The 15,557-nt window shown below is 43.6% G+C and overlaps 1 long non-coding RNA gene across 1 annotated transcript; it reads left to right on the plus strand.

Moving 5' to 3' along the window:
• Positions 1 to 467: 467 nt before the first annotated feature.
• On the plus strand, positions 468 to 1,701 carry LOC124874400. Its single transcript, XR_007039792.1, has 3 exons — positions 468 to 1,002; positions 1,239 to 1,301; positions 1,421 to 1,701. It is a non-coding gene; the product is annotated as an uncharacterized LOC124874400 (long non-coding RNA).
• The last annotated feature ends 13,856 nt before the right edge of the window (positions 1,702 to 15,557 follow it).

Here is a 15,557-nt window from a genome sequence, read left to right on the forward strand (position 1 = left end):
TGTCACCTGATTGTTCTGCACGCCTAATTTAATATATATAACCTATACCTTACTGATAACTGCACAGTATTGTATTTTTCCTCTTTTATTGTAAATCCCTTTCAGCCTTTTTGTGATTGTTTTTTGCACTTTGTTTCTTATAGCTTTTAGTTTGGATAAGTTTTCTACTTTTTTAGATAAATATGAACCTGTGTACTTTCATTGCCTTATGGTTTGTTGCTGACACACTCAAATGTTCCTATTGTGGAACAATATAGGTTTTCTATTCTAATTAATTGAGAGAGATAACCATGACTTCTGAAATCACGCATAACCAAGTTACTGTTTGAAAATGTAATCTACATTATACTTTCACAGAAGAATAAACACTTCCATGCCAGAGTCCATCAGCACAGAAATGTCAGCAGAAACAAATGGAACTTCCCTTGTTGTTCCTTTGTTTAGCTAGCATAACTGTGAAAAGCAGTGTTTTGAGATGTAAACGCTGGATATATTTCTCATTGTTTTTCCAATGACCGTGGAGATATTGCACTGGGCATCGATTTGATGGGCACCAGACCTCAACTGGATTTTTTCAAACATTGCACTAAGCAGCTCTGCCCTCTGTGAATAGATCTTTGGGGTCACACCATCTGTTGCAATGGCTTTTACCAGCAGCAAGATGGGGTTGTCACTGTTGTTCCTGACAACATTTTGAAATGCTGAGCTGTCACAGAAAGCACAGCATAAGCACTGACAAAACGCATCAAATGCACATGTGTTCAGAACAGAGATTGTTGATTTCCCAACTCTAATCGGTTGATGCAGGTTTCCATTTTTTAATAGTCCCACTTTCACTCTTTTTGCCCCAAACGATGGATCTGCATGGAGCCATTCAGTGCAGGAAGTGAGATAAGAAGTTCTCTTCCTTTTTTTGGGTGGAATAATTAGTCCCCTCCAGTTTTCAACCACGTCTTCATCTGTTGGAGGAATGTTTGTGGTTTCATCGGATTCTACAGATTGGTGAGAATCCATTCTTGTCTTGGCTTCAGCACTGTGGGTAGTCATGGATACAGAGTTTGTTTCGGAAACTTTTGCTAATCCAGATGTTTCCTTATCATTTTTCGCTTTTGCAGAACAAATCCGCATATTTCCTTCTATAAAGGAAAGATGACGAGAAATAAAACGATCAACTCGAATGGGTAAATTCTCGTGTTTAAAAAGGCCATGCTTTACATTTTTGAATTCTGCTTCAACAGTGGCTGAGCTCGCTGTGAGACTGGTGCTTTTGAAGAGGGGGACCATTACTCCTGTCCAAAGTGGTAAGTAACTTGCTAGTCTTATTATGTGTGGAACAATATCAGGGAGGAAATGGATATTATCCCTATCCCCATTGGCTGCAGCGAGTGACCTGCTCTCCTCGCATATGTTTGATACCCAGCCGCGTAGGTCAGTCTGGATCTCGTCAAAAGAATCCACTTGATGCATTTCATTTGGATCTTCAGCTGGAATGATGATGGAGTCTTCTGTGATCTGGGTTTTTAGATATTTTTTGCACATCTCTGATTCGAGAGGGACTCCAGAACTATCATCACCCTCTGCCTCACTGAGGGCCACAACAGTGATGGCATGTATTAGCTGTTTTGCATGGTCCAAGCACTGTGATTGAAGAAGCTTTGCTATTGCCCTGACAAAGAAATCTTTGACACGGTGTGACTTGTTTTTCAGGCAGTCCCACTGACAGATCATCTTTATGCAGTGTGACACATCAACCCTGATAAAACAAGGAGGAAGTTTTGCAGACTGGTTCCCAAGTAGCAAACGGAAACATTCGTTAATGTATGTCTTCAGATCGGGGTAAGGAGTGAAGACCTTCACCAGAGCACCAAGAATAGCCAGAGAAAAGTCACTCACGGCTTCCTTTGGTATAGCAGCACCTGTACGAAGCCATTCTGTCAGCCATGTTGCATTAATGTCGTGTCTCTCTGACAGCATTTGCACAACTGGGACTGAGCAGTTGTCCCCTGTCAGAACGCCTTGATATAAGAAGATGTGGCCAGATGTACCATTTGGTCTCACCAGTCTTCTCACAACTGAGCCAGTTGCGTCAAAGCAAACTACTGAGGGGCATTTTTTGGACAACGCCTTATACACATGTAGCTGTACAGGTCCTTCTCAAAATATTAGCATATTGTGATAAAGTTAATTATTTTCCATTATGTCATGATGAAAATTTAACATTCATATATTTTAGATTCATTGCACACTAACTGAAATATTTCAGGTCTTTTATTGTCTTAATACGGATGATTTTGGCATACAGCTCATGAAAACCCAAAATTCCTATCTCACAAAATTAACATATCATTAAAAGGGTCTCTAAACGAGCTATGAACCTAATCATCTGAATCAACGAGTTAACTCTAAACACCTGCAATAGATTCCTGAGGCCTTTAAAACTCCCAGCCTGGTTCATCACTCAAAACCCCAATCATGGGTAAGACTGCCGACCTGACTGCTGTCCAGAAGGCCACTATTGACACCCTCAAGCAAGAGGGTAAGACACAGAAAGACATTTCTGAACAAATAGGCTGTTCCCAGAGTGCTGTATCAAGGCACCTCAGTGGGAAGTCTGTGGGAAGGAAAAAGTGTGGCAGAAAACGCTGCACAACGGGAAGAGGTGACCGGACCCTGAGGAAGATTGTGGAGAAGGGCCAATTCCAGACCTTGGGGGACCTGCGGAAGCAGTGGACTGAGTCTGGAGTAGAAACATCCAGAGCCACCGTGCACAGGCGTGTGCAGGAAATGGGCTACAGGTGCCGCATTCCCCAGGTCAAGCCACTTTTGAACCAGAAACAGCGGAAGAAGCGCCTGACCTGGGCTACAGAGAAGCAGCACTGGACTGTTGATCAGTGGTCCAAAGTACTTTTTTCGGATGAAAGCAAATTCTACATGTCATTCGGAAATCAAGGTGCCAGAATCTGGAGGAAGACTGGGGAGAAGGAAATGCCAGAAGTCCAGTGTCAAGTACCCACAGTCAGTGATGGTCTGGGGTGTCGTGTCAGCTGCTGGTGTTGGTCCACTGTGTTTTATCAAGGGCAGGGTCAATGCAGCTAGCTATCAGGAGATTTTGGAGCACTTCATGCTTCCATCTGCTGAAAAGCTTTATGGAGATGAAGATTTCATTTTTCAGCACGACCTGGCACCTGCTCACAGTGCCAAAACCACTGGTAAATGGTTTACTGACCATGGTATCACTGTGCTCAATTGGCCTGCCAACTCTCCTGACCTGAACCCCATAGAGAATCTGTGGGATATTGTGAAAAGAACGTTGAGAGACTCAAGACCCAACACTCTGGATGAGCTAAAGGCCGCTATTGAAGCATCCTGGGCTTCCATAAGACCTCAGCAGTGCCACAGGCTGATTGCCTCCATGCCACGCCGCATTGAAGCAGTCATTTCTGCCAAAGGATTCCCGACCAAGTATTGAGTGCATAACTGTACATGATTATTTGAAGGTTGACGTTTTTTGTATTAAAAACCCTTTTCTTTTATTGGTCGGATGAAATATGCTAATTTTGTGAGATAGGAATTTTGGGTTTTCATGAGCTGTATGCCAAAATCATCCGTATTAAGACAATAAAAGACCTGAAATATTTCAGTTAGTGTGCAATGAATCTAAAATATATGAATGTTCAATTTTCATCATGACATTATGGAAAATAATGAACTTTATCACAATATGCTAATATTTTGAGAAGGATCTGTACTCTACTGATGTCTGCTATGAAGGGTGTTTCCACCCCATTCTACCTGTGGTATATCCCCTCCCACTTGTATCTTGTATATAAATACCTGTGTATTCTACGTGTAGTAGCAAACACAACTGACTGGTGGCAGCATGAATCCCAGAATGATCCTCTGTTTGATCAGCATGATTGGTGAGTTTAATTGCAGCCTGTTAAACATCTGTTTAATATTCTCAGCTCACACCATGTAAGTAGCCGAGTTAAACTCCTCAAACAATATGGGACCAGTGTGTGTGGTTCAGGTCGCTCTCTGTTTTTATACTTTGTGTTTAACATTGAGTCTCTGTCGGTGTGTAATCGCCACGCTCTTCTAGATATTAAACAAAAAAATCACAAATTTTGGTGCTTTTTATTACGGTGGGCAAAAAAACTTTATCTCCGAATTTATGAGGAATACCGACTTATCTCTTCCGGATGCCTGCTCTATCCGGCCGGCGGAGATGGTCGCCACTGTGGATGTGGTGGACGGCTGGTGAAACTTAGTCATTTACTGCCCTCCTAAATATAATAAGGACGGTTAAAAACCACAGTGAAATTAGTTTTAGGTTAGATGTTGGATGTTCACGCTCCGCAGATTCAGCGGTGAGGTTTTCCTATTTGATCCGATGCTGGAAGTCTGATTTCGGGCTGCAGCTCTCATCCTAAAAGCTTTCAAGCTACAGTCAAACGCAAAACGTCCGTTTGAGCAGATCGTGCTCGCTTGTCAGTTAACCTAACTTTGGAAAAAGGGACGCAGACGTTGCTGTAGCAGTTGTCTCTTCACAAATCAAGGGTCGAAGCCTGATTATCCATCATTCAGATCTTTGCTCCTTTCTTTCACATCAGCGGTTGTTGTCCAGGAGGGTTTTATAAACTTCAACCAGTAACTCTGCCCATGCTAAATGATGGAGTCGGCCACATCAAGTCATCGGCTTCTCCCTTGAAGTCGCTCATCTCCAAGCTGCCTTTTATTTCTAAAATCTTATAGAAACTCCTCCTTTCTTAGGTTAAAACCCTTTTAGATGGTCATAATGTCTTTCAGGTTTTTCAACCAGGCTTTAAATCTGGCTCAAAAGAAACAAAATCAAGGTTTTGTTAGTGGCCTAGTCAAAGTGTGGGCTTAAATCCTATTGAGACCATGTGGTATGGTAATAAACAGGCTGTTCATGCTGGACAACCTTTCATGGTTGAATTAAAACAACTGTGTGAAGCAGAGTGGACCAGTATCCCTCCAAAGTATTAGAAACAGCCGAGGTCAGCTGTTGCTGCCAGGGGTCAAACAAATAGTCATTAGATTTAGAAAGTACTTACTTTCCCATGTGGGGCCAGGTCGGTTTGGACCTTGTTTCCCTTAGTAAATGACATCATGGTTTGAAAACTGCTTTTTGTTTTCACCCAAGTTCTCTAGGTCTAATATAAAAAAATGATGATCTGGAACATTTAAAAGAAAACTGTAAGGGGGTAAATACTTTTTTCTTATCAGCACTATATATCCATCAGTGTAGCAACACGTTGACATGACTTGTGTTTTCCTAAATGTGCTATTTACAGTGAGTAATGTGGATAGCATAGGATTGGAAAGATGTGATAAATAGTTTACAATAAATAAATTCATATTAATCCAATAATTTCCTAATGAACTGCTTAGATCTCTGCTCTTCTTTAAATGAATGCCTCTGAAAGCTTCTTCTTCTGCCTGAGCTGACTGTCCTCTGAGCCACCACTGCGGAGAAGTTTGTGTTTTATTGGAGAAGCGCGAAGAGGAAGCAGAAGGGAAACAGTGTTGGTTACAGAGCTGCAATGTAAACTGGTCAACTTTAAATAAAAACACTGTCAAGTTTTTTCACCATCTGAAGTTACTTCAGCATTTTCCCAAACTTGAAAAGGCTTTTGCTTCCTCCAAAGAGATGCAGGAACAACTCAACTCAGTCACATTTGTTTATTCATCCTTTCTTTCTAGATGGATCTTAACAGCAGTGCAACATTCATAGGACATAAGTAGGTTGATAACCTACAAACATGAGATAAACATTAAACATCAGAAACAACAATGTTCACTTTGACTTTTCATATTCAACTAGTTTCTTAATTAATGCTTTTAATAATTGACTTTTAACTTAACAGTGAATGAAAAAGGTAAATAAACTATGTTGCAAAGCGTGCATACTAATATGTATCCAACCACAAACAATCAGCAAATTTCAGTACAGTTTTAGTTTTTCAAATTAAATATGTATTATGTACTTCAAATAATATTGTCCAGTTCCTACCAGTGATGTCTTTGGAGAAGCTTTCAGCTGAAGTTCTTTCTCTGAATAGAATTCAAACTGAGCACAGGTGAACAGGATTACCTTATAGATTTGCCTGCTGAGATAGAGCAATGACAGGGATGGGTGCGCTTGATTTGTTGTAGAGTGCACTCCAGTTGCATGAAGATAGTAAAACATTCAGACCTGTCAGATTTGTTGGATTAACTTGACAAACACTTTGAATCTGTTCTCTTTGTTCATGTTTCAGGTTTAGAGTCTCTGCTGATGTTTCCTGAAGCAGCTGCAGATCTTCCTCCCCTGAACTGCAGCATCACCCGACTTCCAAACGGTTCCTTCAGATACCAGCTGTCCCAGCCGACCAGTTTACCTGACTGCGACACATACTGGGAGGACCACGATGTAATGGTTTATCAATTCTGTTCAAATAAAATGAACTAAACTATAATTTAACTAAAACATGTCAAATGAAACTTCTTCAAATATCCAGTGAAAAGACAAGGAGACACAATGATCAGAATGAGACAGAAAACATGAGTTGTTGAATTTAATAAATGTAGTTCAAATGGACTCAAAATAAAAACTAAAGAACAAAGTGAACAAAATATTTTTTTAAGGGCAAATTAGAATTTCTGGTGTTCAGATTCATGAATTTATCAATGATCAGATGATCTCCCAACTTGATATTGCAGCACATTGTGATCGCCCGGGACTCTTTCTTCAACGAAACCCTCGTAGAGAATCTGACAGACGAGCACATCGACCTGAAGATCTGCCAGCATCACCTGAGACACGAGACGGACTGCTTGGTGGTAAGAACTCTGAACAAACTTCAACGAACAAAGGAAACTGGAAACAAACTGAAGCTGTAATTTTATGTCTTTGTTTCCTTGTTTTTCAGTTTAAGCGGATTGTCGACTGCAGAGGTGAGAGATGGTTTTTAACACAGCATGTTTCTGTCTCTTTCCTGCTCAGCCGAATATTTCCTGACACTTTTTCCATCTTTCCCAGTGAACTGCAGCCTCTTTGACCATCAGAGCAGTTCTGCAGAATTCAGTAAGTGATGAGAAAACTGCTCCAGATGAACAGGAAGAGTTTATTGTTTTTTTTACTAAATCAAAAGGTTCAGATTGAATGGACTGTGGTCCACATGTGGATAAATCCAGAGGGGTCTCACTGCAGAACCCCCACCTAACCTGCCTGTTGACAGGGGGTTGGGGTTGACGTTGGTTCTGCATTGAGCACCACTTGGATAAATCACGTCTAGAACTCCATGCTGTTGGTTTCTGATGTTCTGCAGGGACAGAAATCATCTGGAGATCTTCTGTTAAACTAACTCTGATCCGGTCTCTGTTACAGGCGGTGCTGAGCCTCCATCACCGATGCTCGCTCACCCGAGGAGCCGTCTACCTGCGATCATCTCAGTTATCATATGGCTCATCCTCATCCTCGGAGTTTTATGGAAATGCCGTCAGAAGGTACCCGTCTCAGATTAAATGTTCTCACTCAGCTTGTTGTAGGTTCTGCTCAGCAACAGGTTCTCACACATCCTCATCCCTCAGTTGAACCTGATCTAATCAGACCTTCTTGTGATGTTTCTTCCTCACAGTTTGAAGTTGGTTGATTCTTTGGGAGATCAGATCTCTGAGCATTTATTGAGCTGTTGATAACTAAACTTATTTCTTAGAATAAAGTTGGATCTCCATGATGATGCTCATCCCTCCAACACTGGAGTCATCAGCTTTTATTTTAGTGGTTATGGAGGATGATCTGGACCCAGTGGTAGATTTATGGCTCAGTATTCTTCAGGTTCTGTTGAGGAGTGACAGCAGGGTCTCTTCTGCAGTCCCATTGCAGTTTAAACTGATCCAAACCTCCGCCTCTCCAGCACACTCCAGCTGTATTAAAGCTGGACCTCTCTGTGGTTTCAGGCCAGCAGCAGCAGGACCTTCAGATGTTTCTTCAACCAGAACAGGAAGGAGAACACAGGAAACGGATCGTCCACTCAGTATGATGTAAGTTCTCTGTAAAAGTTGAAGCTCCTGCAGGAAAACACGTTTCGTTTATCCTGAAGCTCGCTCCCTGTTGGTGTATGAGCGACAGATGCTTCTTGGTATCCGTGACTCTCTGCTGATGCTCCCCTGCGTCAGACAGCGATCCGGAGAACTCCCAGCGCTGCTGGCGTTGGTACCAGAGGAACTGCTTTGGCGTGATCCAGCTTGGGATCCCTCCAAACGGAAGTGCTGGAAGAGCGGTCGTAGGCGCGGTACTTGCTCTGGGAAGCGTGTGCGGGTCAGATCTTGGATCCACTCAATCGGTGATTCTGGATGTTTTGGGCTTCTTCCTGTTTACCCAACATCAGCGGAGCAGGCCCAGCTGATGGACTACTGCTGGTCATCGTTGCGTCGGGTCACGTCAGGATGTTAAACCGCCTCATCTAAACGCTCGGTCCTTATCTAACAAAGCATATTCTCTTCTGGACTTTTTTGGTCCTCATATGCTGGACCTCCATGTTTCTAACAGAGACGTTGCTACGTGCTGGAGAAGTGGCACCTTGCTGGAACGTTTCCTCCCAGATACCAGCTTCTTCAGCTCTCCTAGGCTGTCTAGGAGGGGAGATGAGGAAGCCTCTATCATTAAAGCCTGCTATAAGTGCAAACAGAGTCCAGGTGTCTTCATCTCATTTGAGTCCCAGCTCTTCATTTTGGGCTGCCCTGTGGTTTTAATTATAGGGATTTTTCACCCACCCAACTACGATGATTTCTTTTATTTCTGTATTTTCAGACTTCTTGACATGTTTTATTGCTCATGATGCCCCAGAGGTCATCTCGTTATATCAGCCCTGAAGAATTGCTTCAAATTAACCTTCACCTACCTGATGTGTTGTATTGCGCCTTTATCCATGAACTATGTGTGGCTACGCTGACTGGGAACTTTAATAAAGCCCTTCTCGATTTATTGAACTCTGCGGCTCCTGGTTTAATGAGGAACTCATGAACAGGGTTCCTCAAGGGTCTCTGCTTGGCACACAGCTATTTTCTCTCTATCTGCTGCGTCTTGGTCTTCTGCTGCGTTATTTTAATGTGACCTTCCACTGCTATGCTGACGACCTGCAGCTATATGTGCCGTTAACCTTTGGAAATGTTGCTGACTTGTTAAAGATGGAAGCCTGTCTCTCTGTAATCGGGTTGGTTATCTAGAAATGCTTTTGGTATTTCCTTGTTTTATTTGTTTTAACCTGCACTGCTTTGTTTTATTTTCATCTTCTTGTAACTGTTCAGCACTTTCTTGAAAGCGCTTTACAAATACAGTTATTAAGTTTTAATTGGAGAACAATTATTAACCAAAGGTCTGTTCTGTGTTCACAGGTCTAAACAGGATCCTCCAAAGACTTTCTGCTGCTGCTGCTGTATTTTATCCAAGAAAAGAAATATATTTATCTGCAGATGATGGTCAACAGGACTTGACTTTTGAGTGGGTTGTCATTCCTTACTGTGAATCACAGACGTTGGACAATCAGGACAGAATTTCTTTACATCAGTCTTTTCCCTCTTGTGCTGCTTGTTTTACATGTTTAATATAATGAACTGATTTTAATTTTGCCATAAAAATAAAGATGTAGTATGCTTTGTCCAGCGGCCATTAAAAATACTAAATACGAAGACGTTTGATAATCTGGTGTCAAAGCTGTCAGAGCCGTTCCTGTTTGTGTTTCTGTTATTTGCATCCGCCTGTTTTTCATGTAGTAATTTTCACTTCAGCGTATTTAAGTTCCTGTTTTCTGTCTGTTTCCTGCCGGGTCGTCTGTTTTCATCACTGTTGTCTCCCAGATTCCTGTTTCCTCCATGTCAATAAGTGCTCTTAATAAAATGTATCCATCCACCGTGTGCCTGCCGACGTCCTGTTGCCTCTTTGGTCCTTCTCAACCGCACACCGTCAGAAAGTGTCCTATAGTTTCAGCAGAGGTGGGTACAGTTTCTAAAAACTACTCAATGTGCACTACTTCAGTACGTTGTTACGCAGGTAGAAGTAAAAAGATGTCATCCAAAACAATGACTCGAGTAAAAAAAAGTATTTAGTAAAAAGGATAATGAAGCACTGAGTACTTGAGCAGTTCTTATTAATCTGATTTAATTTGAGAGAAATGTAATCATATAGACAAAACATATGTGCTGGTTCTGGTACTTTGAATGATAACATAAAAAATGAGTCAAAATAAATCACACAATTAAAAAATAGCAACCCATGTATGTAGTGGTCCCAGGTTCGAGTCTAGAGCCCGGCGACGTTTTCCGCATGTTTTTCCCTATCTTTCCGTCCCTGTTTCCTGTTTAATTACTGTCAAAAAACTCAGGGAGCAACGAAAGCCACTAGTGCTGCAAACAAATCCTTTAAATAAATAGTAAAACCAGTACTTAAAGTAGAAACAGTAGATCAGCCACAAACAGTACTCAAGTATGAGTAGCGATACTTCAAAATAATATTACTCAAGTAGAAGTAGAAGGTATCCTGCAGTAAAACTCCTCCTAGAAGTACTTTTTTTCAAATAAATATAATAGTAAATGTAACTAGTTACTACCCACCTGTGAGTTTCAGTGGGGTGTTACCATGAGGAGGACTGATCAGAGTGGGTCACCAGAACTTAATTACTAATAAAACACTTTTTTTTTTTGCCTTAAAAGTTCGATGGTTCTTAATAAAGCAAGATCCGCCTCCTCTAAATTAGTCAAATTTAACCTAGCACACATGTCTTTGGACTGTGGGAGGAAGCCAGAGTACCCGGTGAGAACCCACGCATGTCCCTCTAAATCATATCCTCCTAATTTTAGCATCCAGGAGCGTCTTCACATGGGACACGCCTTACCTTGACTGCCAGACCTTAAACAGATACACCTCCTGCAGATCTGTCATCAGGTCTCCTCTTTGAGCCGTTTCCACAGCAACCAGCTGGCAGGTTCAAATGAGTCACCTGTACCTGCAGTCATACTGAGGAGAAAATACCAGCAAAGTTGAAGCCCTATCACTTCTGGACACTGTATTGCTGCGTTAAAAGAGGCTCTATTTAGCTCCTGGAAGCTGGGATTTAGGAACTGTTTTCATTTGTAGTTTATTTTAAAGTTTATTTTAAAGTTTATTTTAAAGTTCAGCTGACTGTGGTAAACATAATGAACTTGAAAATGATCGGTTACATTCATCCAGTTGAAACATATTAGCCTTCATAACAGCAGGGTTTACCAGTAACAACAGGCAGTTAAACAGGAAGTGCTGCAGCTTTTCCCGCCTGCACGAAGCCAGAGCCTCACGAAAAACTATTCTACGGCGCATGCGCATTTCATTCTCTTCCTCGCCGTCTGCCTGAGAGGATCGTTTTTGAAGATCAGTCACTTCCTGGATTAAATTTTCTCCAATTCGAGAAATATTCTACGGAGTTTGTGCAACGTTTTCACTTTTAATATATTATTTCTTTGCTTTCCTGACTAACGGAGTCAGTTTGGGACGTGTTTTGGTGGAATAGTTTCTCCAAGGACGTGGAAGTCAGGACTCAGGAGGACATCGGGGAGTTTCCCACTTCGTCTCCTTTACATTGAGATTTTTTGTTATTTTGTAAAGAAAAACGTTGTTTTTACATCCAGCTCTGGGATTCTAAGTTACATTTAGAGTAATGGGTGAATTTCAGGGTGATACTTGCTGTGAACTCTCTGAATTTGTAACATCTAAAAGTTTCCAATATGGCGACGGACCTTCTGTCTTCCCTGGCCGAGCTGAGGGAGGCTGGAGGGTGGATCTACGGGACGTAACGTACCAGAAGAATTACGCATTTTTTCAGACAACGGAAGTAACAACACCGATGTACACCAGGTCATGCGTGTGTTTGGATCCAGTTTGGATCCTTCAGAGCTGCGGTTCTCCTGACGCTGGACGTTGGTGGGAGTTCGGTCTGAGCAGAACCACATCTACTATTCTAAGGTGACTGAAATCCTGTCAGATTTGTTTTTCCTGATGGAGGTTTGTAATGTTGTGATTTTGTTTCTTCTGTAAAACACTTTTCGATCATCTTAAAATTTTAACCCGACGCACAGCTGGAAAACAGACTCTTAAACATTCAGTTTTATACATAATAAATGAGTGTTTCTGCTGGAGCTGGAGCAACCTCCTGTACAGCAGAAAGTTCACCCTGCGCTCAGCGACCCTGCCTGTAGCTGTGGACCCACTATGTGGGCGCAGCCTCAGCACCGATCTGAACCGAACCTGCAGCTGCAGGACGGGCCCGTGGTACCGCGGATTTTTATGAAGGAGTGAAAGTGTTTCAGCTCCAGCAGCACCATGGGAAGCTTCCCATCGGCAGCTGACTCGGTCCTCGTCGCCACGTACTTCTGGGCCGAAACCAGCTCCATATGAACAGGCTGGAGGGCTAAATCTGAGACCGAGCCGGTTCTGGAAGAAGCGAAGAGGAAACCTGGGGCTTATCTAAAACCAAGTCAGCCCACTTTGTTTTTATGTTTAGAGATGACTACGGATGCAGCGGAATAAGGTCCTAAGGTTCGTCACCGACCTTAAAGCCGAAATAGTCGTAGTAAGGATTCGACATGAACTTTTCTGTTCACCAGTCACTGTGGCGAGTGGTTTTCCAGTTACTACCCACTCAGCATTTTCACCTGCGGTGACTCCGTCTATGTAATGTAGCGGTTGACCCCTGACTCCGTCTGTGTAATGTAGCGGTTGACCCCTGACTCCGTCTATGTAATGTAGAGGTTGACCCCTGACTCCGTCTATGTAATGTAGAGGTTGACCCCTGACTCCGTCTATGTAATGTAGAGGTTGACCCCTGACTCCGTCTATGTAATGTAGAGGTTGACCCCTGACTCCGTCTATGTAATGTAGAGGTTGACCCCTGACTCCGTCTATGTAATGTAGAGGTTGACCCCTGACTCCGTCTATGTAATGTAGAGGTTGACCCCTGACTCCGTCTATGTAATGTAGAGGTTGACCCCTGACTCCGTCTATGTAATGTAGAGGTTGACCCCTGACTCCATCTATGTAATGTAGAGGTTGACCCCTGACTCCGTCTATGTAATGTAGCGGTTGACCCCTGACTCCGTCTATGTAATGTAGAGGTTGACCCCTGACTCCGTCTATGTAATGTAGAGGTTGACCCCTGACTCCGTCTATGTAATGTAGAGGTTGACCCCTGACTCCGTCTATGTAATGTAGAGGTTGACCCCTGACTCCGTCTATGTAATGTAGAGGTTGACCCCTGACTCCGTCTATGTAATGTAGCGGTTGACCCCTGACTCCGTCTATGTAATGTAGAGGTTGACCCCTGACTCCGTCTATGTAATGTAGAGGTTGACCCCTGACTCCGTCTATGTAATGTAGAGGTTGACCCCTGACTCCGTCTATGTAATGTAGAGGTTGACCCCTGACTCCATCTATGTAATGTAGAGGTTGACCCCTGACTCCGTCTATGTAATGTAGAGGTTGACCCCTGACTCCGTCTATGTAATGTAGAGGTTGACCCCTGACTCCGTCTTTGTAATGTAGCGGTTGACCCCTGACTCCGTCTATGTAATGTAGCGGTTGACCCCTGACTCCGTCTATGTAATGTAGCGGTTGACCCCTGACTCCGTCTATGTAATGTAGCGGTTGACCCCTGACTCCGTCTATGTAATGTAGAGGTTGACCCCTGACTCCGTCTATGTAATGTAGCGGTTGACCCCTGACTCCGTCTATGTAATGTAGCGGTTGACCCCTGACTCCGTCTATGTAATGTAGCGGTTGACCCCTGACTCCGTCTATGTAATGTAGCGGTTGACCCCTGACTCCGTCTATGTAATGTAGCGGTTGACCCCTGACTCCGTCTATGTAATGTAGCGGTTGACCCCTGACTCCGTCTATGTAATGTAGCGGTTGACCCCTGACTCCGTCTATGTAATGTAGCGGTTGACCCCTGACTCCGTCTATGTAATGTAGAGGTTGACCCCTGACTCCGTCTATGTAATGTAGAGGTTGACCCCTGACTCCGTCTATGTAATGTAGCGGTTGACCCCTGACTCCGTCTATGTAATGTAGAGGTTGACCCCTGACTCCGTCTATGTAATGTAGCGGTTGACCCCTGACTCCGTCTATGTAATGTAGCGGTTGACCCCTGACTCCGTCTATGTAATGTAGAGGTTGACCCCTGACTCCGTCTATGTAATGTAGAGGTTGACCCCTGACTCCGTCTATGTAATGTAGCGGTTGACCCCTGACTCCATCTATGTAATGTAGCGGTTGACCCCTGACTCCGTCTATGTAATGTAGAGGTTGACCCCTGACTCCGTCTATGTAATGTAGCGGTTGACCCCTGACTCCGTCTATGTAATGTAGCGGTTGACACCTGACTCCGTCTATGTAATGTAGCGGTTGACCCCTGACTCCGTCTATGTAATGTAGCGGTTGACCCCTGACTCCGTCTATGTAATGTAGCGGTTGACCCCTGACTCCATCTATGTAATGTAGCGGTTGACCCCTGACTCCGTCTATGTAATGTAGAGGTTGACCCCTGACTCCGTCTATGTAATGTAGCGGTTGACCCCTGACTCCGTCTATGTAATGTAGCGGTTGACCCCTGACTCCGTCTATGTAATGTAGCGGTTGACACCTGACTCCGTCTATGTAATGTAGAGGTTGACCCCTGACTCCGTCTATGTAATGTAGAGGTTGACCCCTGACTCCGTCTATGTAATGTAGAGGTTGACCCCTGACTCCGTCTATGTAATGTAGCGGTTGACCCCTGACTCCGTCTATGTAATGTAGCGGTTGACCCCTGACTCCGTCTATGTAATGTAGAGGTTGACCCCTGACTCCGTCTATGTAATGTAGCGGTTGACCCCTGACTCCGTCTATGTAATGTAGCGGTTGACCCCTGACTCCGTCTATGTAATGTAGCGGTTGACCCCTGACTCCGTCTATGTAATGTAGAGGTTGACCCCTGACTCCGTCTATGTAATGTAGCGGTTGACCCCTGACTCCGTCTGTGTAATGTAGCGGTTGACCCCTGACTCCGTCTATGTAATGTAGAGGTTGACCCCTGACTCCGTCTGTGTAATGTAGAGGTTGACCCCTGACTCCGTCTATGTAATGTAGCGGTTGACCCCTGACTCCGTCTATGTAATGTAGAGGTTGACCCCTGACTCCGTCTGTGTAATGTAGCGGTTGACCCCTGACTCCGTCTATGTAATGTAGAGGTTGACCCCTGACTCCGTCTATGTAATGTAGAGGTTGACCCCTGACTCCGTCTATGTAATGTAGCGGTTGACCCCTGACTCCGTCTGTGTAATGTAGAGGTTGACCCCTGACTCCGTCTGTGTAATGTAGAGGTTGACCCCTGACTCCGTCTATGTAATGTAGCGGTTGACCCCTGACTCCGTCTGTGTAATGTAGAGGTTGACCCCTGACTCCGTCTATGTAATGTAGAGGTTGACCCCTGACTCCGTCTATGTAATGTAGAGGTTGACCCCTGACTCCGTCTATGTAATGTAGA

This window comes from Girardinichthys multiradiatus, chromosome 9, assembly GCF_021462225.1.
Source record: "Girardinichthys multiradiatus isolate DD_20200921_A chromosome 9, DD_fGirMul_XY1, whole genome shotgun sequence".
NCBI lineage: Eukaryota > Metazoa > Chordata > Actinopteri > Cyprinodontiformes > Goodeidae > Girardinichthys > Girardinichthys multiradiatus.